General features: G+C 48.2%; 33 non-coding genes across 33 annotated transcripts; all 33 read left to right on the top strand.

Moving 5' to 3' along the window:
• Positions 1 to 319: 319 nt before the first annotated feature.
• Positions 320 to 390, top strand: trnag-gcc. The gene has a single exon. It is a non-coding gene; the product is annotated as a tRNA-Gly (tRNA).
• A 640-nt stretch (positions 391 to 1030) lies between these two features.
• Positions 1031 to 1103, top strand: trnam-cau. Its single transcript has one exon. It is a non-coding gene; the product is annotated as a tRNA-Met (tRNA).
• A 547-nt stretch (positions 1104 to 1650) lies between these two features.
• Positions 1651 to 1721, top strand: trnag-gcc. Its single transcript has one exon. It is a non-coding gene; the product is annotated as a tRNA-Gly (tRNA).
• Positions 1722 to 2361: 640 nt separating this feature from the next.
• On the top strand, positions 2362 to 2434 carry trnam-cau. Its single transcript has one exon. It is a non-coding gene; the product is annotated as a tRNA-Met (tRNA).
• A 547-nt stretch (positions 2435 to 2981) lies between these two features.
• Positions 2982 to 3052, top strand: trnag-gcc. The gene has a single exon. It is a non-coding gene; the product is annotated as a tRNA-Gly (tRNA).
• Positions 3053 to 3692: 640 nt separating this feature from the next.
• On the top strand, positions 3693 to 3765 carry trnam-cau. The gene has a single exon. It is a non-coding gene; the product is annotated as a tRNA-Met (tRNA).
• A 547-nt stretch (positions 3766 to 4312) lies between these two features.
• Positions 4313 to 4383, top strand: trnag-gcc. The gene has a single exon. It is a non-coding gene; the product is annotated as a tRNA-Gly (tRNA).
• A 640-nt stretch (positions 4384 to 5023) lies between these two features.
• trnam-cau lies at positions 5024 to 5096 on the top strand. Its single transcript has one exon. It is a non-coding gene; the product is annotated as a tRNA-Met (tRNA).
• A 547-nt stretch (positions 5097 to 5643) lies between these two features.
• trnag-gcc lies at positions 5644 to 5714 on the top strand. The gene has a single exon. It is a non-coding gene; the product is annotated as a tRNA-Gly (tRNA).
• A 640-nt stretch (positions 5715 to 6354) lies between these two features.
• Positions 6355 to 6427, top strand: trnam-cau. The gene has a single exon. It is a non-coding gene; the product is annotated as a tRNA-Met (tRNA).
• A 547-nt stretch (positions 6428 to 6974) lies between these two features.
• trnag-gcc lies at positions 6975 to 7045 on the top strand. The gene has a single exon. It is a non-coding gene; the product is annotated as a tRNA-Gly (tRNA).
• A 640-nt stretch (positions 7046 to 7685) lies between these two features.
• trnam-cau lies at positions 7686 to 7758 on the top strand. Its single transcript has one exon. It is a non-coding gene; the product is annotated as a tRNA-Met (tRNA).
• Positions 7759 to 8305: 547 nt separating this feature from the next.
• Positions 8306 to 8376, top strand: trnag-gcc. Its single transcript has one exon. It is a non-coding gene; the product is annotated as a tRNA-Gly (tRNA).
• A 640-nt stretch (positions 8377 to 9016) lies between these two features.
• On the top strand, positions 9017 to 9089 carry trnam-cau. Its single transcript has one exon. It is a non-coding gene; the product is annotated as a tRNA-Met (tRNA).
• A 547-nt stretch (positions 9090 to 9636) lies between these two features.
• trnag-gcc lies at positions 9637 to 9707 on the top strand. Its single transcript has one exon. It is a non-coding gene; the product is annotated as a tRNA-Gly (tRNA).
• Positions 9708 to 10347: 640 nt separating this feature from the next.
• trnam-cau lies at positions 10348 to 10420 on the top strand. The gene has a single exon. It is a non-coding gene; the product is annotated as a tRNA-Met (tRNA).
• A 547-nt stretch (positions 10421 to 10967) lies between these two features.
• On the top strand, positions 10968 to 11038 carry trnag-gcc. The gene has a single exon. It is a non-coding gene; the product is annotated as a tRNA-Gly (tRNA).
• A 640-nt stretch (positions 11039 to 11678) lies between these two features.
• trnam-cau lies at positions 11679 to 11751 on the top strand. Its single transcript has one exon. It is a non-coding gene; the product is annotated as a tRNA-Met (tRNA).
• Positions 11752 to 12298: 547 nt separating this feature from the next.
• Positions 12299 to 12369, top strand: trnag-gcc. The gene has a single exon. It is a non-coding gene; the product is annotated as a tRNA-Gly (tRNA).
• Positions 12370 to 13009: 640 nt separating this feature from the next.
• Positions 13010 to 13082, top strand: trnam-cau. The gene has a single exon. It is a non-coding gene; the product is annotated as a tRNA-Met (tRNA).
• A 547-nt stretch (positions 13083 to 13629) lies between these two features.
• On the top strand, positions 13630 to 13700 carry trnag-gcc. Its single transcript has one exon. It is a non-coding gene; the product is annotated as a tRNA-Gly (tRNA).
• Positions 13701 to 14329: 629 nt separating this feature from the next.
• On the top strand, positions 14330 to 14402 carry trnam-cau. The gene has a single exon. It is a non-coding gene; the product is annotated as a tRNA-Met (tRNA).
• A 547-nt stretch (positions 14403 to 14949) lies between these two features.
• trnag-gcc lies at positions 14950 to 15020 on the top strand. Its single transcript has one exon. It is a non-coding gene; the product is annotated as a tRNA-Gly (tRNA).
• A 640-nt stretch (positions 15021 to 15660) lies between these two features.
• Positions 15661 to 15733, top strand: trnam-cau. Its single transcript has one exon. It is a non-coding gene; the product is annotated as a tRNA-Met (tRNA).
• Positions 15734 to 16280: 547 nt separating this feature from the next.
• Positions 16281 to 16351, top strand: trnag-gcc. Its single transcript has one exon. It is a non-coding gene; the product is annotated as a tRNA-Gly (tRNA).
• A 629-nt stretch (positions 16352 to 16980) lies between these two features.
• trnam-cau lies at positions 16981 to 17053 on the top strand. The gene has a single exon. It is a non-coding gene; the product is annotated as a tRNA-Met (tRNA).
• Positions 17054 to 17600: 547 nt separating this feature from the next.
• Positions 17601 to 17671, top strand: trnag-gcc. Its single transcript has one exon. It is a non-coding gene; the product is annotated as a tRNA-Gly (tRNA).
• A 640-nt stretch (positions 17672 to 18311) lies between these two features.
• trnam-cau lies at positions 18312 to 18384 on the top strand. Its single transcript has one exon. It is a non-coding gene; the product is annotated as a tRNA-Met (tRNA).
• A 547-nt stretch (positions 18385 to 18931) lies between these two features.
• On the top strand, positions 18932 to 19002 carry trnag-gcc. The gene has a single exon. It is a non-coding gene; the product is annotated as a tRNA-Gly (tRNA).
• Positions 19003 to 19631: 629 nt separating this feature from the next.
• On the top strand, positions 19632 to 19704 carry trnam-cau. The gene has a single exon. It is a non-coding gene; the product is annotated as a tRNA-Met (tRNA).
• Positions 19705 to 20251: 547 nt separating this feature from the next.
• trnag-gcc lies at positions 20252 to 20322 on the top strand. Its single transcript has one exon. It is a non-coding gene; the product is annotated as a tRNA-Gly (tRNA).
• A 640-nt stretch (positions 20323 to 20962) lies between these two features.
• Positions 20963 to 21035, top strand: trnam-cau. Its single transcript has one exon. It is a non-coding gene; the product is annotated as a tRNA-Met (tRNA).
• A 547-nt stretch (positions 21036 to 21582) lies between these two features.
• Positions 21583 to 21653, top strand: trnag-gcc. Its single transcript has one exon. It is a non-coding gene; the product is annotated as a tRNA-Gly (tRNA).
• Positions 21654 to 22031: the final 378 nt, after the last annotated feature.

Here is a 22031-nt window from a genome sequence, read left to right as displayed (position 1 = left end):
TTTGGTTTTTTGTCATGAGACAAAACAATCCGTAAAGGCTTAAATACACGAGACACCCACCAGCCAGTAAAGCTCTCTTGCAAGAGACAGAAGATAGAAGATTTTACAGAGAGCACCAAAACGAGTGCATGAAACTCAACTTCTACCTCAGACACACACCAAACTACTCTAGCAGTTAGTACCCAGAGAGAAACATCAGAGTAGGCTGGAGTTTTGAGACATTTCCAACTCATACGGCACTAGAAGGAAACAGTGGCGGGAAGGAACAGAGGGAAAAGTGTTCCAACGTCCGAGTGGAAAAAGCGAGTAAAGCACGAGAGCATTGGTGGTTCAGTGGTAGAATTCTCGCCTGCCACGCGGGAGGCCCGGGTTCGATTCCCGGCCAATGCAGCGAGGTTTTAGAGGCTAGGGGCACTCTGTAGGCAGCGCAGTGGGAAAGGTACCGGCGGAGAAATGGTCAAACAAGAGTCGTTGAGTCTCCCGTCAGGTATCACAATGTTGCACGCGGTTGCGAACATGAAAAGTGGCAGAAAAGTCGCGGGAGTGAGAAGTCCCCAGTTCTGATGTTGGAAAGCTGTTGGGGAAGTCCTTCTCGTGACGTATACTGGTACTCCAAATGTCCAAGCAGAGCTGAGTATGTAAATTATATACTTTACACTACACCTGCAAACTTCAGGCTTGCCAGAGGTAAGTCGGAGCCTTGTTTTGGTCTTTATGTATTGAGGGCCTTAGTATCATACCTTCCGGGAGAGATTTCAGAAGACGGTGGAATATAAGAGACAATCCCAATTGCATGACCTTGAAAGCCCAGAAATTTTGGTTTGCTGCTGGCGTTGGTTAGTCCAATATTGGCAAGGTCGACCAGCCGTTACTACCATGAGAGAGCTGACAGAAGATGCTTGGGTTTGAAGCTAAGGGCACGATGTCGAATAAGCAATTGTAAAGCAAACAAAGGGAAGTGGTGAAACAACCCAGCAGCCGAAGCATTTGTGCACGAGTAACCACCCATTTGGAGTGGTGTGTCCTGTGGGCCTCGTTGGCGCAGTAGGCAGCGCGTCAGTCTCATAATCTGAAGGTCGTGAGTTCGAGCCTCACACGGGGCAAGTGTTTTGTTCTATCTATGGCTTTGCCTGGAATCATGTCCAGTCGGATATGAAGGTGTTTAGGGCGTACCAGCAGAGATCTTGTGGTGTTGAATGGTTTGTGGTAAGTGCTCGCTGAGTTTGACCTTTGTGAGAGACTCTCACTGCGAGGCCTCTGGAGGTCCTTGTTAAGTTGACAGTATCCATTTGTCAGTTTAGGCGAGCTGACTCTGTTTTGAGGAAATTCTCTTTGGTTTTTTGTCATGAGACAAAACAATCCGTAAAGGCTTAAATACACGAGACACCCACCAGCCAGTAAAGCTCTCTTGCAAGAGACAGAAGATAGAAGATTTTACAGAGAGCACCAAAACGAGTGCATGAAACTCAACTTCTACCTCAGACACACACCAAACTACTCTAGCAGTTAGTACCCAGAGAGAAACATCAGAGTAGGCTGGAGTTTTGAGACATTTCCAACTCATACGGCACTAGAAGGAAACAGTGGCGGGAAGGAACAGAGGGAAAAGTGTTCCAACGTCCGAGTGGAAAAAGCGAGTAAAGCACGAGAGCATTGGTGGTTCAGTGGTAGAATTCTCGCCTGCCACGCGGGAGGCCCGGGTTCGATTCCCGGCCAATGCAGCGAGGTTTTAGAGGCTAGGGGCACTCTGTAGGCAGCGCAGTGGGAAAGGTACCGGCGGAGAAATGGTCAAACAAGAGTCGTTGAGTCTCCCGTCAGGTATCACAATGTTGCACGCGGTTGCGAACATGAAAAGTGGCAGAAAAGTCGCGGGAGTGAGAAGTCCCCAGTTCTGATGTTGGAAAGCTGTTGGGGAAGTCCTTCTCGTGACGTATACTGGTACTCCAAATGTCCAAGCAGAGCTGAGTATGTAAATTATATACTTTACACTACACCTGCAAACTTCAGGCTTGCCAGAGGTAAGTCGGAGCCTTGTTTTGGTCTTTATGTATTGAGGGCCTTAGTATCATACCTTCCGGGAGAGATTTCAGAAGACGGTGGAATATAAGAGACAATCCCAATTGCATGACCTTGAAAGCCCAGAAATTTTGGTTTGCTGCTGGCGTTGGTTAGTCCAATATTGGCAAGGTCGACCAGCCGTTACTACCATGAGAGAGCTGACAGAAGATGCTTGGGTTTGAAGCTAAGGGCACGATGTCGAATAAGCAATTGTAAAGCAAACAAAGGGAAGTGGTGAAACAACCCAGCAGCCGAAGCATTTGTGCACGAGTAACCACCCATTTGGAGTGGTGTGTCCTGTGGGCCTCGTTGGCGCAGTAGGCAGCGCGTCAGTCTCATAATCTGAAGGTCGTGAGTTCGAGCCTCACACGGGGCAAGTGTTTTGTTCTATCTATGGCTTTGCCTGGAATCATGTCCAGTCGGATATGAAGGTGTTTAGGGCGTACCAGCAGAGATCTTGTGGTGTTGAATGGTTTGTGGTAAGTGCTCGCTGAGTTTGACCTTTGTGAGAGACTCTCACTGCGAGGCCTCTGGAGGTCCTTGTTAAGTTGACAGTATCCATTTGTCAGTTTAGGCGAGCTGACTCTGTTTTGAGGAAATTCTCTTTGGTTTTTTGTCATGAGACAAAACAATCCGTAAAGGCTTAAATACACGAGACACCCACCAGCCAGTAAAGCTCTCTTGCAAGAGACAGAAGATAGAAGATTTTACAGAGAGCACCAAAACGAGTGCATGAAACTCAACTTCTACCTCAGACACACACCAAACTACTCTAGCAGTTAGTACCCAGAGAGAAACATCAGAGTAGGCTGGAGTTTTGAGACATTTCCAACTCATACGGCACTAGAAGGAAACAGTGGCGGGAAGGAACAGAGGGAAAAGTGTTCCAACGTCCGAGTGGAAAAAGCGAGTAAAGCACGAGAGCATTGGTGGTTCAGTGGTAGAATTCTCGCCTGCCACGCGGGAGGCCCGGGTTCGATTCCCGGCCAATGCAGCGAGGTTTTAGAGGCTAGGGGCACTCTGTAGGCAGCGCAGTGGGAAAGGTACCGGCGGAGAAATGGTCAAACAAGAGTCGTTGAGTCTCCCGTCAGGTATCACAATGTTGCACGCGGTTGCGAACATGAAAAGTGGCAGAAAAGTCGCGGGAGTGAGAAGTCCCCAGTTCTGATGTTGGAAAGCTGTTGGGGAAGTCCTTCTCGTGACGTATACTGGTACTCCAAATGTCCAAGCAGAGCTGAGTATGTAAATTATATACTTTACACTACACCTGCAAACTTCAGGCTTGCCAGAGGTAAGTCGGAGCCTTGTTTTGGTCTTTATGTATTGAGGGCCTTAGTATCATACCTTCCGGGAGAGATTTCAGAAGACGGTGGAATATAAGAGACAATCCCAATTGCATGACCTTGAAAGCCCAGAAATTTTGGTTTGCTGCTGGCGTTGGTTAGTCCAATATTGGCAAGGTCGACCAGCCGTTACTACCATGAGAGAGCTGACAGAAGATGCTTGGGTTTGAAGCTAAGGGCACGATGTCGAATAAGCAATTGTAAAGCAAACAAAGGGAAGTGGTGAAACAACCCAGCAGCCGAAGCATTTGTGCACGAGTAACCACCCATTTGGAGTGGTGTGTCCTGTGGGCCTCGTTGGCGCAGTAGGCAGCGCGTCAGTCTCATAATCTGAAGGTCGTGAGTTCGAGCCTCACACGGGGCAAGTGTTTTGTTCTATCTATGGCTTTGCCTGGAATCATGTCCAGTCGGATATGAAGGTGTTTAGGGCGTACCAGCAGAGATCTTGTGGTGTTGAATGGTTTGTGGTAAGTGCTCGCTGAGTTTGACCTTTGTGAGAGACTCTCACTGCGAGGCCTCTGGAGGTCCTTGTTAAGTTGACAGTATCCATTTGTCAGTTTAGGCGAGCTGACTCTGTTTTGAGGAAATTCTCTTTGGTTTTTTGTCATGAGACAAAACAATCCGTAAAGGCTTAAATACATGAGACACCCACCAGCCAGTAAAGCTCTCTTGCAAGAGACAGAAGATAGAAGATTTTACAGAGAGCACCAAAACGAGTGCATGAAACTCAACTTCTACCTCAGACACACACCAAACTACTCTAGCAGTTAGTACCCAGAGAGAAACATCAGAGTAGGCTGGAGTTTTGAGACATTTCCAACTCATACGGCACTAGAAGGAAACAGTGGCGGGAAGGAACAGAGGGAAAAGTGTTCCAACGTCCGAGTGGAAAAAGCGAGTAAAGCACGAGAGCATTGGTGGTTCAGTGGTAGAATTCTCGCCTGCCACGCGGGAGGCCCGGGTTCGATTCCCGGCCAATGCAGCGAGGTTTTAGAGGCTAGGGGCACTCTGTAGGCAGCGCAGTGGGAAAGGTACCGGCGGAGAAATGGTCAAACAAGAGTCGTTGAGTCTCCCGTCAGGTATCACAATGTTGCACGCGGTTGCGAACATGAAAAGTGGCAGAAAAGTCGCGGGAGTGAGAAGTCCCCAGTTCTGATGTTGGAAAGCTGTTGGGGAAGTCCTTCTCGTGACGTATACTGGTACTCCAAATGTCCAAGCAGAGCTGAGTATGTAAATTATATACTTTACACTACACCTGCAAACTTCAGGCTTGCCAGAGGTAAGTCGGAGCCTTGTTTTGGTCTTTATGTATTGAGGGCCTTAGTATCATACCTTCCGGGAGAGATTTCAGAAGACGGTGGAATATAAGAGACAATCCCAATTGCATGACCTTGAAAGCCCAGAAATTTTGGTTTGCTGCTGGCGTTGGTTAGTCCAATATTGGCAAGGTCGACCAGCCGTTACTACCATGAGAGAGCTGACAGAAGATGCTTGGGTTTGAAGCTAAGGGCACGATGTCGAATAAGCAATTGTAAAGCAAACAAAGGGAAGTGGTGAAACAACCCAGCAGCCGAAGCATTTGTGCACGAGTAACCACCCATTTGGAGTGGTGTGTCCTGTGGGCCTCGTTGGCGCAGTAGGCAGCGCGTCAGTCTCATAATCTGAAGGTCGTGAGTTCGAGCCTCACACGGGGCAAGTGTTTTGTTCTATCTATGGCTTTGCCTGGAATCATGTCCAGTCGGATATGAAGGTGTTTAGGGCGTACCAGCAGAGATCTTGTGGTGTTGAATGGTTTGTGGTAAGTGCTCGCTGAGTTTGACCTTTGTGAGAGACTCTCACTGCGAGGCCTCTGGAGGTCCTTGTTAAGTTGACAGTATCCATTTGTCAGTTTAGGCGAGCTGACTCTGTTTTGAGGAAATTCTCTTTGGTTTTTTGTCATGAGACAAAACAATCCGTAAAGGCTTAAATACACGAGACACCCACCAGCCAGTAAAGCTCTCTTGCAAGAGACAGAAGATAGAAGATTTTACAGAGAGCACCAAAACGAGTGCATGAAACTCAACTTCTACCTCAGACACACACCAAACTACTCTAGCAGTTAGTACCCAGAGAGAAACATCAGAGTAGGCTGGAGTTTTGAGACATTTCCAACTCATACGGCACTAGAAGGAAACAGTGGCGGGAAGGAACAGAGGGAAAAGTGTTCCAACGTCCGAGTGGAAAAAGCGAGTAAAGCACGAGAGCATTGGTGGTTCAGTGGTAGAATTCTCGCCTGCCACGCGGGAGGCCCGGGTTCGATTCCCGGCCAATGCAGCGAGGTTTTAGAGGCTAGGGGCACTCTGTAGGCAGCGCAGTGGGAAAGGTACCGGCGGAGAAATGGTCAAACAAGAGTCGTTGAGTCTCCCGTCAGGTATCACAATGTTGCACGCGGTTGCGAACATGAAAAGTGGCAGAAAAGTCGCGGGAGTGAGAAGTCCCCAGTTCTGATGTTGGAAAGCTGTTGGGGAAGTCCTTCTCGTGACGTATACTGGTACTCCAAATGTCCAAGCAGAGCTGAGTATGTAAATTATATACTTTACACTACACCTGCAAACTTCAGGCTTGCCAGAGGTAAGTCGGAGCCTTGTTTTGGTCTTTATGTATTGAGGGCCTTAGTATCATACCTTCCGGGAGAGATTTCAGAAGACGGTGGAATATAAGAGACAATCCCAATTGCATGACCTTGAAAGCCCAGAAATTTTGGTTTGCTGCTGGCGTTGGTTAGTCCAATATTGGCAAGGTCGACCAGCCGTTACTACCATGAGAGAGCTGACAGAAGATGCTTGGGTTTGAAGCTAAGGGCACGATGTCGAATAAGCAATTGTAAAGCAAACAAAGGGAAGTGGTGAAACAACCCAGCAGCCGAAGCATTTGTGCACGAGTAACCACCCATTTGGAGTGGTGTGTCCTGTGGGCCTCGTTGGCGCAGTAGGCAGCGCGTCAGTCTCATAATCTGAAGGTCGTGAGTTCGAGCCTCACACGGGGCAAGTGTTTTGTTCTATCTATGGCTTTGCCTGGAATCATGTCCAGTCGGATATGAAGGTGTTTAGGGCGTACCAGCAGAGATCTTGTGGTGTTGAATGGTTTGTGGTAAGTGCTCGCTGAGTTTGACCTTTGTGAGAGACTCTCACTGCGAGGCCTCTGGAGGTCCTTGTTAAGTTGACAGTATCCATTTGTCAGTTTAGGCGAGCTGACTCTGTTTTGAGGAAATTCTCTTTGGTTTTTTGTCATGAGACAAAACAATCCGTAAAGGCTTAAATACACGAGACACCCACCAGCCAGTAAAGCTCTCTTGCAAGAGACAGAAGATAGAAGATTTTACAGAGAGCACCAAAACGAGTGCATGAAACTCAACTTCTACCTCAGACACACACCAAACTACTCTAGCAGTTAGTACCCAGAGAGAAACATCAGAGTAGGCTGGAGTTTTGAGACATTTCCAACTCATACGGCACTAGAAGGAAACAGTGGCGGGAAGGAACAGAGGGAAAAGTGTTCCAACGTCCGAGTGGAAAAAGCGAGTAAAGCACGAGAGCATTGGTGGTTCAGTGGTAGAATTCTCGCCTGCCACGCGGGAGGCCCGGGTTCGATTCCCGGCCAATGCAGCGAGGTTTTAGAGGCTAGGGGCACTCTGTAGGCAGCGCAGTGGGAAAGGTACCGGCGGAGAAATGGTCAAACAAGAGTCGTTGAGTCTCCCGTCAGGTATCACAATGTTGCACGCGGTTGCGAACATGAAAAGTGGCAGAAAAGTCGCGGGAGTGAGAAGTCCCCAGTTCTGATGTTGGAAAGCTGTTGGGGAAGTCCTTCTCGTGACGTATACTGGTACTCCAAATGTCCAAGCAGAGCTGAGTATGTAAATTATATACTTTACACTACACCTGCAAACTTCAGGCTTGCCAGAGGTAAGTCGGAGCCTTGTTTTGGTCTTTATGTATTGAGGGCCTTAGTATCATACCTTCCGGGAGAGATTTCAGAAGACGGTGGAATATAAGAGACAATCCCAATTGCATGACCTTGAAAGCCCAGAAATTTTGGTTTGCTGCTGGCGTTGGTTAGTCCAATATTGGCAAGGTCGACCAGCCGTTACTACCATGAGAGAGCTGACAGAAGATGCTTGGGTTTGAAGCTAAGGGCACGATGTCGAATAAGCAATTGTAAAGCAAACAAAGGGAAGTGGTGAAACAACCCAGCAGCCGAAGCATTTGTGCACGAGTAACCACCCATTTGGAGTGGTGTGTCCTGTGGGCCTCGTTGGCGCAGTAGGCAGCGCGTCAGTCTCATAATCTGAAGGTCGTGAGTTCGAGCCTCACACGGGGCAAGTGTTTTGTTCTATCTATGGCTTTGCCTGGAATCATGTCCAGTCGGATATGAAGGTGTTTAGGGCGTACCAGCAGAGATCTTGTGGTGTTGAATGGTTTGTGGTAAGTGCTCGCTGAGTTTGACCTTTGTGAGAGACTCTCACTGCGAGGCCTCTGGAGGTCCTTGTTAAGTTGACAGTATCCATTTGTCAGTTTAGGCGAGCTGACTCTGTTTTGAGGAAATTCTCTTTGGTTTTTTGTCATGAGACAAAACAATCCGTAAAGGCTTAAATACATGAGACACCCACCAGCCAGTAAAGCTCTCTTGCAAGAGACAGAAGATAGAAGATTTTACAGAGAGCACCAAAACGAGTGCATGAAACTCAACTTCTACCTCAGACACACACCAAACTACTCTAGCAGTTAGTACCCAGAGAGAAACATCAGAGTAGGCTGGAGTTTTGAGACATTTCCAACTCATACGGCACTAGAAGGAAACAGTGGCGGGAAGGAACAGAGGGAAAAGTGTTCCAACGTCCGAGTGGAAAAAGCGAGTAAAGCACGAGAGCATTGGTGGTTCAGTGGTAGAATTCTCGCCTGCCACGCGGGAGGCCCGGGTTCGATTCCCGGCCAATGCAGCGAGGTTTTAGAGGCTAGGGGCACTCTGTAGGCAGCGCAGTGGGAAAGGTACCGGCGGAGAAATGGTCAAACAAGAGTCGTTGAGTCTCCCGTCAGGTATCACAATGTTGCACGCGGTTGCGAACATGAAAAGTGGCAGAAAAGTCGCGGGAGTGAGAAGTCCCCAGTTCTGATGTTGGAAAGCTGTTGGGGAAGTCCTTCTCGTGACGTATACTGGTACTCCAAATGTCCAAGCAGAGCTGAGTATGTAAATTATATACTTTACACTACACCTGCAAACTTCAGGCTTGCCAGAGGTAAGTCTGAGCCTTGTTTTGGTCTTTATGTATTGAGGGCCTTAGTATCATACCTTCCGGGAGAGATTTCAGAAGACGGTGGAATATAAGAGACAATCCCAATTGCATGACCTTGAAAGCCCAGAAATTTTGGTTTGCTGCTGGCGTTGGTTAGTCCAATATTGGCAAGGTCGACCAGCCGTTACTACCATGAGAGAGCTGACAGAAGATGCTTGGGTTTGAAGCTAAGGGCACGATGTCGAATAAGCAATTGTAAAGCAAACAAAGGGAAGTGGTGAAACAACCCAGCAGCCGAAGCATTTGTGCACGAGTAACCACCCATTTGGAGTGGTGTGTCCTGTGGGCCTCGTTGGCGCAGTAGGCAGCGCGTCAGTCTCATAATCTGAAGGTCGTGAGTTCGAGCCTCACACGGGGCAAGTGTTTTGTTCTATCTATGGCTTTGCCTGGAATCATGTCCAGTCGGATATGAAGGTGTTTAGGGCGTACCAGCAGAGATCTTGTGGTGTTGAATGGTTTGTGGTAAGTGCTCGCTGAGTTTGACCTTTGTGAGAGACTCTCACTGCGAGGCCTCTGGAGGTCCTTGTTAAGTTGACAGTATCCATTTGTCAGTTTAGGCGAGCTGACTCTGTTTTGAGGAAATTCTCTTTGGTTTTTTGTCATGAGACAAAACAATCCGTAAAGGCTTAAATACACGAGACACCCACCAGCCAGTAAAGCTCTCTTGCAAGAGACAGAAGATAGAAGATTTTACAGAGAGCACCAAAACGAGTGCATGAAACTCAACTTCTACCTCAGACACACACCAAACTACTCTAGCAGTTAGTACCCAGAGAGAAACATCAGAGTAGGCTGGAGTTTTGAGACATTTCCAACTCATACGGCACTAGAAGGAAACAGTGGCGGGAAGGAACAGAGGGAAAAGTGTTCCAACGTCCGAGTGGAAAAAGCGAGTAAAGCACGAGAGCATTGGTGGTTCAGTGGTAGAATTCTCGCCTGCCACGCGGGAGGCCCGGGTTCGATTCCCGGCCAATGCAGCGAGGTTTTAGAGGCTAGGGGCACTCTGTAGGCAGCGCAGTGGGAAAGGTACCGGCGGAGAAATGGTCAAACAAGAGTCGTTGAGTCTCCCGTCAGGTATCACAATGTTGCACGCGGTTGCGAACATGAAAAGTGGCAGAAAAGTCGCGGGAGTGAGAAGTCCCCAGTTCTGATGTTGGAAAGCTGTTGGGGAAGTCCTTCTCGTGACGTATACTGGTACTCCAAATGTCCAAGCAGAGCTGAGTATGTAAATTATATACTTTACACTACACCTGCAAACTTCAGGCTTGCCAGAGGTAAGTCGGAGCCTTGTTTTGGTCTTTATGTATTGAGGGCCTTAGTATCATACCTTCCGGGAGAGATTTCAGAAGACGGTGGAATATAAGAGACAATCCCAATTGCATGACCTTGAAAGCCCAGAAATTTTGGTTTGCTGCTGGCGTTGGTTAGTCCAATATTGGCAAGGTCGACCAGCCGTTACTACCATGAGAGAGCTGACAGAAGATGCTTGGGTTTGAAGCTAAGGGCACGATGTCGAATAAGCAATTGTAAAGCAAACAAAGGGAAGTGGTGAAACAACCCAGCAGCCGAAGCATTTGTGCACGAGTAACCACCCATTTGGAGTGGTGTGTCCTGTGGGCCTCGTTGGCGCAGTAGGCAGCGCGTCAGTCTCATAATCTGAAGGTCGTGAGTTCGAGCCTCACACGGGGCAAGTGTTTTGTTCTATCTATGGCTTTGCCTGGAATCATGTCCAGTCGGATATGAAGGTGTTTAGGGCGTACCAGCAGAGATCTTGTGGTGTTGAATGGTTTGTGGTAAGTGCTCGCTGAGTTTGACCTTTGTGAGAGACTCTCACTGCGAGGCCTCTGGAGGTCCTTGTTAAGTTGACAGTATCCATTTGTCAGTTTAGGCGAGCTGACTCTGTTTTGAGGAAATTCTCTTTGGTTTTTTGTCATGAGACAAAACAATCCGTAAAGGCTTAAATACACGAGACACCCACCAGCCAGTAAAGCTCTCTTGCAAGAGACAGAAGATAGAAGATTTTACAGAGAGCACCAAAACGAGTGCATGAAACTCAACTTCTACCTCAGACACACACCAAACTACTCTAGCAGTTAGTACCCAGAGAGAAACATCAGAGTAGGCTGGAGTTTTGAGACATTTCCAACTCATACGGCACTAGAAGGAAACAGTGGCGGGAAGGAACAGAGGGAAAAGTGTTCCAACGTCCGAGTGGAAAAAGCGAGTAAAGCACGAGAGCATTGGTGGTTCAGTGGTAGAATTCTCGCCTGCCACGCGGGAGGCCCGGGTTCGATTCCCGGCCAATGCAGCGAGGTTTTAGAGGCTAGGGGCACTCTGTAGGCAGCGCAGTGGGAAAGGTACCGGCGGAGAAATGGTCAAACAAGAGTCGTTGAGTCTCCCGTCAGGTATCACAATGTTGCACGCGGTTGCGAACATGAAAAGTGGCAGAAAAGTCGCGGGAGTGAGAAGTCCCCAGTTCTGATGTTGGAAAGCTGTTGGGGAAGTCCTTCTCGTGACGTATACTGGTACTCCAAATGTCCAAGCAGAGCTGAGTATGTAAATTATATACTTTACACTACACCTGCAAACTTCAGGCTTGCCAGAGGTAAGTCGGAGCCTTGTTTTGGTCTTTATGTATTGAGGGCCTTAGTATCATACCTTCCGGGAGAGATTTCAGAAGACGGTGGAATATAAGAGACAATCCCAATTGCATGACCTTGAAAGCCCAGAAATTTTGGTTTGCTGCTGGCGTTGGTTAGTCCAATATTGGCAAGGTCGACCAGCCGTTACTACCATGAGAGAGCTGACAGAAGATGCTTGGGTTTGAAGCTAAGGGCACGATGTCGAATAAGCAATTGTAAAGCAAACAAAGGGAAGTGGTGAAACAACCCAGCAGCCGAAGCATTTGTGCACGAGTAACCACCCATTTGGAGTGGTGTGTCCTGTGGGCCTCGTTGGCGCAGTAGGCAGCGCGTCAGTCTCATAATCTGAAGGTCGTGAGTTCGAGCCTCACAAGGGGCAAGTGTTTTGTTCTATCTATGGCTTTGCCTGGAATCATGTCCAGTCGGATATGAAGGTGTTTAGGGCGTACCAGCAGAGATCTTGTGGTGTTGAATGGTTTGTGGTAAGTGCTCGCTGAGTTTGACCTTTGTGAGAGACTCTCACTGCGAGGCCTCTGGAGGTCCTTGTTAAGTTGACAGTATCCATTTGTCAGTTTAGGCGAGCTGACTCTGTTTTGAGGAAATTCTCTTTGGTTTTTTGTCATGAGACAAAACAATCCGTAAAGGCTTAAATACACGAGACACCCACCAGCCAGTAAAGCTCTCTTGCAAGAGACAGAAGATAGAAGATTTTACAGAGAGCACCAAAACGAGTGCATGAAACTCAACTTCTACCTCAGACACACACCAAACTACTCTAGCAGTTAGTACCCAGAGAGAAACATCAGAGTAGGCTGGAGTTTTGAGACATTTCCAACTCATACGGCACTAGAAGGAAACAGTGGCGGGAAGGAACAGAGGGAAAAGTGTTCCAACGTCCGAGTGGAAAAAGCGAGTAAAGCACGAGAGCATTGGTGGTTCATTGGTAGAATTCTCGCCTGCCACGCGGGAGACCCGGGTTCGATTCCCGGCCAATGCAGCGAGGTTTTAGAGGCTAGGGGCACTCTGTAGGCAGCGCAGTGGGAAAGGTACCGGCGGAGAAATGGTCAAAAAAGAGTCGTTGAGTCTCCCGTCAGGTATCACAATGTTGCACGCGGTTGCGAACATGAAAAGTGGCAGAAAAGTCGCGGGAGTGAGAAGTCCCCAGTTCTGATGTTGGAAAGCTGTTGGGGAAGTCCTTCTCGTGACGTATACTGGTACTCCAAATGTCCAAGCAGAGCTGAGTATGTAAATTATATACTTTACACTACACCTGCAAACTTCAGGCTTGCCAGAGGTAAGTCGGAGCCTTGTTTTGGTCTTTATGTATTGAGGGCCTTAGTATCATACCTTCCGGGAGAGATTTCAGAAGACGGTGGAATATAAGAGACAATCCCAATTGCATGACCTTGAAAGCCCAGAAATTTTGGTTTGCTGCTGGCGTTGGTTAGTCCAATATTGGCAAGGTCGACCAGCCGTTACTACCATGAGAGAGCTGACAGAAGATGCTTGGGTTTGAAGCTAAGGGCACGATGTCGAATAAGCAATTGTAAAGCAAACAAAGGGAAGTGGTGAAACAACCCAGCAGCCGAAGCATTTGTGCACGAGTAACCACCCATTTGGAGTGGTGTGTCCTGTGGGCCTCGTTGGCGCAGTAGGCAGCGCGTCAGTCTCATAATCTGAAGGTCGTGAGTTCGAGCCTCACAAGGGGCAAGTGTTTTGTTCTATCTATGGCTTTGCCTGGAATCATGTCCAGTCGGATATGAAGGTGTTTAGGGCGTACCAGCAGAGATCTTGTGGTGTTGAATGGTTTGTGGTAAGTGCTCGCTGAGTTTGACCTTTGTGAGAGACTCTCACTGCGAGGCCTCTGGAGGTCCTTGTTAAGTTGACAGTATCCATTTGTCAGTTTAGGCGAGCTGACTCTGTTTTGAGGAAATTCTCTTTGGTTTTTTGTCATGAGACAAAACAATCCGTAAAGGCTTAAATACACGAGACACCCACCAGCCAGTAAAGCTCTCTTGCAAGAGACAGAAGATAGAAGATTTTACAGAGAGCACCAAAACGAGTGCATGAAACTCAACTTCTACCTCAGACACACACCAAACTACTCTAGCAGTTAGTACCCAGAGAGAAACATCAGAGTAGGCTGGAGTTTTGAGACATTTCCAACTCATACGGCACTAGAAGGAAACAGTGGCGGGAAGGAACAGAGGGAAAAGTGTTCCAACGTCCGAGTGGAAAAAGCGAGTAAAGCACGAGAGCATTGGTGGTTCAGTGGTAGAATTCTCGCCTGCCACGCGGGAGGCCGGGGTTCGATTCCCGGCCAATGCAGCGAGGTTTTAGAGGCTAGGGGCACTCTGTAGGCAGCGCAGTGGGAAAGGTACCGGCGGAGAAATGGTCAAAAAAGAGTCGTTGAGTCTCCCGTCAGGTATCACAATGTTGCACGCGGTTGCGAACATGAAAAGTCGCGGGAGTGAGAAGTCCCCAGTTCTGATGTTGGAAAGCTGTTGGGGAAGTCCTTCTCGTGACGTATACTGGTACTCCAAATGTCCAAGCAGAGCTGAGTATGTAAATTATATACTTTACACTACACCTGCAAACTTCAGGCTTGCCAGAGGTAAGTCGGAGCCTTGTTTTGGTCTTTATGTATTGAGGGCCTTAGTATCATACCTTCCGGGAGAGATTTCAGAAGACGGTGGAATATAAGAGACAATCCCAATTGCATGACCTTGAAAGCCCAGAAATTTTGGTTTGCTGCTGGCGTTGGTTAGTCCAATATTGGCAAGGTCGACCAGCCGTTACTACCATGAGAGAGCTGACAGAAGATGCTTGGGTTTGAAGCTAAGGGCACGATGTCGAATAAGCAATTGTAAAGCAAACAAAGGGAAGTGGTGAAACAACCCAGCAGCCGAAGCATTTGTGCACGAGTAACCACCCATTTGGAGTGGTGTGTCCTGTGGGCCTCGTTGGCGCAGTAGGCAGCGCGTCAGTCTCATAATCTGAAGGTCGTGAGTTCGAGCCTCACACGGGGCAAGTGTTTTGTTCTATCTATGGCTTTGCCTGGAATCATGTCCAGTCGGATATGAAGGTGTTTAGGGCGTACCAGCAGAGATCTTGTGGTGTTGAATGGTTTGTGGTAAGTGCTCGCTGAGTTTGACCTTTGTGAGAGACTCTCACTGCGAGGCCTCTGGAGGTCCTTGTTAAGTTGACAGTATCCATTTGTCAGTTTAGGCGAGCTGACTCTGTTTTGAGGAAATTCTCTTTGGTTTTTTGTCATGAGACAAAACAATCCGTAAAGGCTTAAATACACGAGACACCCACCAGCCAGTAAAGCTCTCTTGCAAGAGACAGAAGATAGAAGATTTTACAGAGAGCACCAAAACGAGTGCATGAAACTCAACTTCTACCTCAGACACACACCAAACTACTCTAGCAGTTAGTACCCAGAGAGAAACATCAGAGTAGGCTGGAGTTTTGAGACATTTCCAACTCATACGGCACTAGAAGGAAACAGTGGCGGGAAGGAACAGAGGGAAAAGTGTTCCAACGTCCGAGTGGAAAAAGCGAGTAAAGCACGAGAGCATTGGTGGTTCAGTGGTAGAATTCTCGCCTGCCACGCGGGAGGCCCGGGTTCGATTCCCGGCCAATGCAGCGAGGTTTTAGAGGCTAGGGGCACTCTGTAGGCAGCGCAGTGGGAAAGGTACCGGCGGAGAAATGGTCAAACAAGAGTCGTTGAGTCTCCCGTCAGGTATCACAATGTTGCACGCGGTTGCGAACATGAAAAGTGGCAGAAAAGTCGCGGGAGTGAGAAGTCCCCAGTTCTGATGTTGGAAAGCTGTTGGGGAAGTCCTTCTCGTGACGTATACTGGTACTCCAAATGTCCAAGCAGAGCTGAGTATGTAAATTATATACTTTACACTACACCTGCAAACTTCAGGCTTGCCAGAGGTAAGTCGGAGCCTTGTTTTGGTCTTTATGTATTGAGGGCCTTAGTATCATACCTTCCGGGAGAGATTTCAGAAGACGGTGGAATATAAGAGACAATCCCAATTGCATGACCTTGAAAGCCCAGAAATTTTGGTTTGCTGCTGGCGTTGGTTAGTCCAATATTGGCAAGGTCGACCAGCCGTTACTACCATGAGAGAGCTGACAGAAGATGCTTGGGTTTGAAGCTAAGGGCACGATGTCGAATAAGCAATTGTAAAGCAAACAAAGGGAAGTGGTGAAACAACCCAGCAGCCGAAGCATTTGTGCACGAGTAACCACCCATTTGGAGTGGTGTGTCCTGTGGGCCTCGTTGGCGCAGTAGGCAGCGCGTCAGTCTCATAATCTGAAGGTCGTGAGTTCGAGCCTCACAAGGGGCAAGTGTTTTGTTCTATCTATGGCTTTGCCTGGAATCATGTCCAGTCGGATATGAAGGTGTTTAGGGCGTACCAGCAGAGATCTTGTGGTGTTGAATGGTTTGTGGTAAGTGCTCGCTGAGTTTGACCTTTGTGAGAGACTCTCACTGCGAGGCCTCTGGAGGTCCTTGTTAAGTTGACAGTATCCATTTGTCAGTTTAGGCGAGCTGACTCTGTTTTGAGGAAATTCTCTTTGGTTTTTTGTCATGAGACAAAACAATCCGTAAAGGCTTAAATACACGAGACACCCACCAGCCAGTAAAGCTCTCTTGCAAGAGACAGAAGATAGAAGATTTTACAGAGAGCACCAAAACGAGTGCATGAAACTCAACTTCTACCTCAGACACACACCAAACTACTCTAGCAGTTAGTACCCAGAGAGAAACATCAGAGTAGGCTGGAGTTTTGAGACATTTCCAACTCATACGGCACTAGAAGGAAACAGTGGCGGGAAGGAACAGAGGGAAAAGTGTTCCAACGTCCGAGTGGAAAAAGCGAGTAAAGCACGAGAGCATTGGTGGTTCAGTGGTAGAATTCTCGCCTGCCACGCGGGAGGCCGGGGTTCGATTCCCGGCCAATGCAGCGAGGTTTTAGAGGCTAGGGGCACTCTGTAGGCAGCGCAGTGGGAAAGGTACCGGCGGAGAAATGGTCAAAAAAGAGTCGTTGAGTCTCCCGTCAGGTATCACAATGTTGCACGCGGTTGCGAACATGAAAAGTCGCGGGAGTGAGAAGTCCCCAGTTCTGATGTTGGAAAGCTGTTGGGGAAGTCCTTCTCGTGACGTATACTGGTACTCCAAATGTCCAAGCAGAGCTGAGTATGTAAATTATATACTTTACACTACACCTGCAAACTTCAGGCTTGCCAGAGGTAAGTCGGAGCCTTGTTTTGGTCTTTATGTATTGAGGGCCTTAGTATCATACCTTCCGGGAGAGATTTCAGAAGACGGTGGAATATAAGAGACAATCCCAATTGCATGACCTTGAAAGCCCAGAAATTTTGGTTTGCTGCTGGCGTTGGTTAGTCCAATATTGGCAAGGTCGACCAGCCGTTACTACCATGAGAGAGCTGACAGAAGATGCTTGGGTTTGAAGCTAAGGGCACGATGTCGAATAAGCAATTGTAAAGCAAACAAAGGGAAGTGGTGAAACAACCCAGCAGCCGAAGCATTTGTGCACGAGTAACCACCCATTTGGAGTGGTGTGTCCTGTGGGCCTCGTTGGCGCAGTAGGCAGCGCGTCAGTCTCATAATCTGAAGGTCGTGAGTTCGAGCCTCACACGGGGCAAGTGTTTTGTTCTATCTATGGCTTTGCCTGGAATCATGTCCAGTCGGATATGAAGGTGTTTAGGGCGTACCAGCAGAGATCTTGTGGTGTTGAATGGTTTGTGGTAAGTGCTCGCTGAGTTTGACCTTTGTGAGAGACTCTCACTGCGAGGCCTCTGGAGGTCCTTGTTAAGTTGACAGTATCCATTTGTCAGTTTAGGCGAGCTGACTCTGTTTTGAGGAAATTCTCTTTGGTTTTTTGTCATGAGACAAAACAATCCGTAAAGGCTTAAATACACGAGACACCCACCAGCCAGTAAAGCTCTCTTGCAAGAGACAGAAGATAGAAGATTTTACAGAGAGCACCAAAACGAGTGCATGAAACTCAACTTCTACCTCAGACACACACCAAACTACTCTAGCAGTTAGTACCCAGAGAGAAACATCAGAGTAGGCTGGAGTTTTGAGACATTTCCAACTCATACGGCACTAGAAGGAAACAGTGGCGGGAAGGAACAGAGGGAAAAGTGTTCCAACGTCCGAGTGGAAAAAGCGAGTAAAGCACGAGAGCATTGGTGGTTCAGTGGTAGAATTCTCGCCTGCCACGCGGGAGGCCCGGGTTCGATTCCCGGCCAATGCAGCGAGGTTTTAGAGGCTAGGGGCACTCTGTAGGCAGCGCAGTGGGAAAGGTACCGGCGGAGAAATGGTCAAACAAGAGTCGTTGAGTCTCCCGTCAGGTATCACAATGTTGCACGCGGTTGCGAACATGAAAAGTGGCAGAAAAGTCGCGGGAGTGAGAAGTCCCCAGTTCTGATGTTGGAAAGCTGTTGGGGAAGTCCTTCTCGTGACGTATACTGGTACTCCAAATGTCCAAGCAGAGCTGAGTATGTAAATTATATACTTTACACTACACCTGCAAACTTCAGGCTTGCCAGAGGTAAGTCGGAGCCTTGTTTTGGTCTTTATGTATTGAGGGCCTTAGTATCATACCTTCCGGGAGAGATTTCAGAAGACGGTGGAATATAAGAGACAATCCCAATTGCATGACCTTGAAAGCCCAGAAATTTTGGTTTGCTGCTGGCGTTGGTTAGTCCAATATTGGCAAGGTCGACCAGCCGTTACTACCATGAGAGAGCTGACAGAAGATGCTTGGGTTTGAAGCTAAGGGCACGATGTCGAATAAGCAATTGTAAAGCAAACAAAGGGAAGTGGTGAAACAACCCAGCAGCCGAAGCATTTGTGCACGAGTAACCACCCATTTGGAGTGGTGTGTCCTGTGGGCCTCGTTGGCGCAGTAGGCAGCGCGTCAGTCTCATAATCTGAAGGTCGTGAGTTCGAGCCTCACACGGGGCAAGTGTTTTGTTCTATCTATGGCTTTGCCTGGAATCATGTCCAGTCGGATATGAAGGTGTTTAGGGCGTACCAGCAGAGATCTTGTGGTGTTGAATGGTTTGTGGTAAGTGCTCGCTGAGTTTGACCTTTGTGAGAGACTCTCACTGCGAGGCCTCTGGAGGTCCTTGTTAAGTTGACAGTATCCATTTGTCAGTTTAGGCGAGCTGACTCTGTTTTGAGGAAATTCTCTTTGGTTTTTTGTCATGAGACAAAACAATCCGTAAAGGCTTAAATACACGAGACACCCACCAGCCAGTAAAGCTCTCTTGCAAGAGACAGAAGATAGAAGATTTTACAGAGAGCACCAAAACGAGTGCATGAAACTCAACTTCTACCTCAGACACACACCAAACTACTCTAGCAGTTAGTACCCAGAGAGAAACATCAGAGTAGGCTGGAGTTTTGAGACATTTCCAACTCATACGGCACTAGAAGGAAACAGTGGCGGGAAGGAACAGAGGGAAAAGTGTTCCAACGTCCGAGTGGAAAAAGCGAGTAAAGCACGAGAGCATTGGTGGTTCAGTGGTAGAATTCTCGCCTGCCACGCGGGAGGCCGGGGTTCGATTCCCGGCCAATGCAGCGAGGTTTTAGAGGCTAGGGGCACTCTGTAGGCAGCGCAGTGGGAAAGGTACCGGCGGAGAAATGGTCAAAAAAGAGTCGTTGAGTCTCCCGTCAGGTATCACAATGTTGCACGCGGTTGCGAACATGAAAAGTCGCGGGAGTGAGAAGTCCCCAGTTCTGATGTTGGAAAGCTGTTGGGGAAGTCCTTCTCGTGACGTATACTGGTACTCCAAATGTCCAAGCAGAGCTGAGTATGTAAATTATATACTTTACACTACACCTGCAAACTTCAGGCTTGCCAGAGGTAAGTCGGAGCCTTGTTTTGGTCTTTATGTATTGAGGGCCTTAGTATCATACCTTCCGGGAGAGATTTCAGAAGACGGTGGAATATAAGAGACAATCCCAATTGCATGACCTTGAAAGCCCAGAAATTTTGGTTTGCTGCTGGCGTTGGTTAGTCCAATATTGGCAAGGTCGACCAGCCGTTACTACCATGAGAGAGCTGACAGAAGATGCTTGGGTTTGAAGCTAAGGGCACGATGTCGAATAAGCAATTGTAAAGCAAACAAAGGGAAGTGGTGAAACAACCCAGCAGCCGAAGCATTTGTGCACGAGTAACCACCCATTTGGAGTGGTGTGTCCTGTGGGCCTCGTTGGCGCAGTAGGCAGCGCGTCAGTCTCATAATCTGAAGGTCGTGAGTTCGAGCCTCACACGGGGCAAGTGTTTTGTTCTATCTATGGCTTTGCCTGGAATCATGTCCAGTCGGATATGAAGGTGTTTAGGGCGTACCAGCAGAGATCTTGTGGTGTTGAATGGTTTGTGGTAAGTGCTCGCTGAGTTTGACCTTTGTGAGAGACTCTCACTGCGAGGCCTCTGGAGGTCCTTGTTAAGTTGACAGTATCCATTTGTCAGTTTAGGCGAGCTGACTCTGTTTTGAGGAAATTCTCTTTGGTTTTTTGTCATGAGACAAAACAATCCGTAAAGGCTTAAATACACGAGACACCCACCAGCCAGTAAAGCTCTCTTGCAAGAGACAGAAGATAGAAGATTTTACAGAGAGCACCAAAACGAGTGCATGAAACTCAACTTCTACCTCAGACACACACCAAACTACTCTAGCAGTTAGTACCCAGAGAGAAACATCAGAGTAGGCTGGAGTTTTGAGACATTTCCAACTCATACGGCACTAGAAGGAAACAGTGGCGGGAAGGAACAGAGGGAAAAGTGTTCCAACGTCCGAGTGGAAAAAGCGAGTAAAGCATGAGAGCATTGGTGGTTCAGTGGTAGAATTCTCGCCTGCCACGCGGGAGACCCGGGTTCGATTCCCGGCCAATGCAGCGAGGTTTTAGAGGCTAGGGGCACTCTGTAGGCAGCGCAGTGGGAAAGGTACCGGCGGAGAAATGGTCAAACAAGAGTCGTTGAGTCTCCCGTCAGGTATCACAATGTTGCACGCGGTTGCGAACATGAAAAGTGGCAGAAAAGTCGCGGGAGTGAGAAGTCCCCAGTTCTGATGTTGGAAAGCTGTTGGGGAAGTCCTTCTCGTGACGTATACTGGTACTCCAAATGTCCAAGCAGAGCTGAGTATGTAAATTATATACTTTACACTACACCTGCAAACTTCAGGCTTGCCAGAGGTAAGTCGGAGCCTTGTTTTGGTCTTTATGTATTGAGGGCCTTAGTATCATACCTTCCGGGAGAGATTTCAGAAGACGGTGGAATATAAGAGACAATCCCAATTGCATGACCTTGAAAGCCCAGAAATTTTGGTTTGCTGCTGGCGTTGGTTAGTCCAATATTGGCAAGGTCGACCAGCCGTTACTACCATGAGAGAGCTGACAGAAGATGCTTGGGTTTGAAGCTAAGGGCACGATGTCGAATAAGCAATTGTAAAGCAAACAAAGGGAAGTGGTGAAACAACCCAGCAGCCGAAGCATTTGTGCACGAGTAACCACCCATTTGGAGTGGTGTGTCCTGTGGGCCTCGTTGGCGCAGTAGGCAGCGCGTCAGTCTCATAATCTGAAGGTCGTGAGTTCGAGCCTCACACGGGGCAAGTGTTTTGTTCTATCTATGGCTTTGCCTGGAATCATGTCCAGTCGGATATGAAGGTGTTTAGGGCGTACCAGCAGAGATCTTGTGGTGTTGAATGGTTTGTGGTAAGTGCTCGCTGAGTTTGACCTTTGTGAGAGACTCTCACTGCGAGGCCTCTGGAGGTCCTTGTTAAGTTGACAGTATCCATTTGTCAGTTTAGGCGAGCTGACTCTGTTTTGAGGAAATTCTCTTTGGTTTTTTGTCATGAGACAAAACAATCCGTAAAGGCTTAAATACACAAGACACCCACCAGCCAGTAAAGCTCTCTTGCAAGAGACAGAAGATAGAAGATTTTACAGAGAGCACCAAAACGAGTGCATGAAACTCAACTTCTACCTCAGACACACACCAAACTACTCTAGCAGTTAGTACCCAGAGAGAAACATCAGAGTAGGCTGGAGTTTTGAGACATTTCCAACTCATACGGCACTAGAAGGAAACAGTGGCGGGAAGGAACAGAGGGAAAAGTGTTCCAACGTCCGAGTGGAAAAAGCGAGTAAAGCACGAGAGCATTGGTGGTTCAGTGGTAGAATTCTCGCCTGCCACGCGGGAGGCCCGGGTTCGATTCCCGGCCAATGCAGCGAGGTTTTAGAGGCTAGGGGCACTCTGTAGGCAGCGCAGTGGGAAAGGTACCGGCGGAGAAATGGTCAAACAAGAGTCGTTGAGTCTCCCGTCAGGTATCACAATGTTGCACGCGGTTGCGAACATGAAAAGTGGCAGAAAAGTCGCGGGAGTGAGAAGTCCCCAGTTCTGATGTTGGAAAGCTGTTGGGGAAGTCCTTCTCGTGACGTATACTGGTACTCCAAATGTCCAAGCAGAGCTGAGTATGTAAATTATATACTTTACACTACACCTGCAAACTTCAGGCTTGCCAGAGGTAAGTCGGAGCCTTGTTTTGTTCTTTATGTATTGAGGGCCTTAGTATCATACCTTCCGGGAGAGATTTCAGAAGACGGTG

This window comes from Thunnus maccoyii, chromosome 24, assembly GCF_910596095.1.
Source record: "Thunnus maccoyii chromosome 24, fThuMac1.1, whole genome shotgun sequence".
Classification (NCBI taxonomy): domain Eukaryota; kingdom Metazoa; phylum Chordata; class Actinopteri; order Scombriformes; family Scombridae; genus Thunnus; species Thunnus maccoyii.
This window is presented reverse-complemented; position numbering and strand designations above follow the sequence as displayed.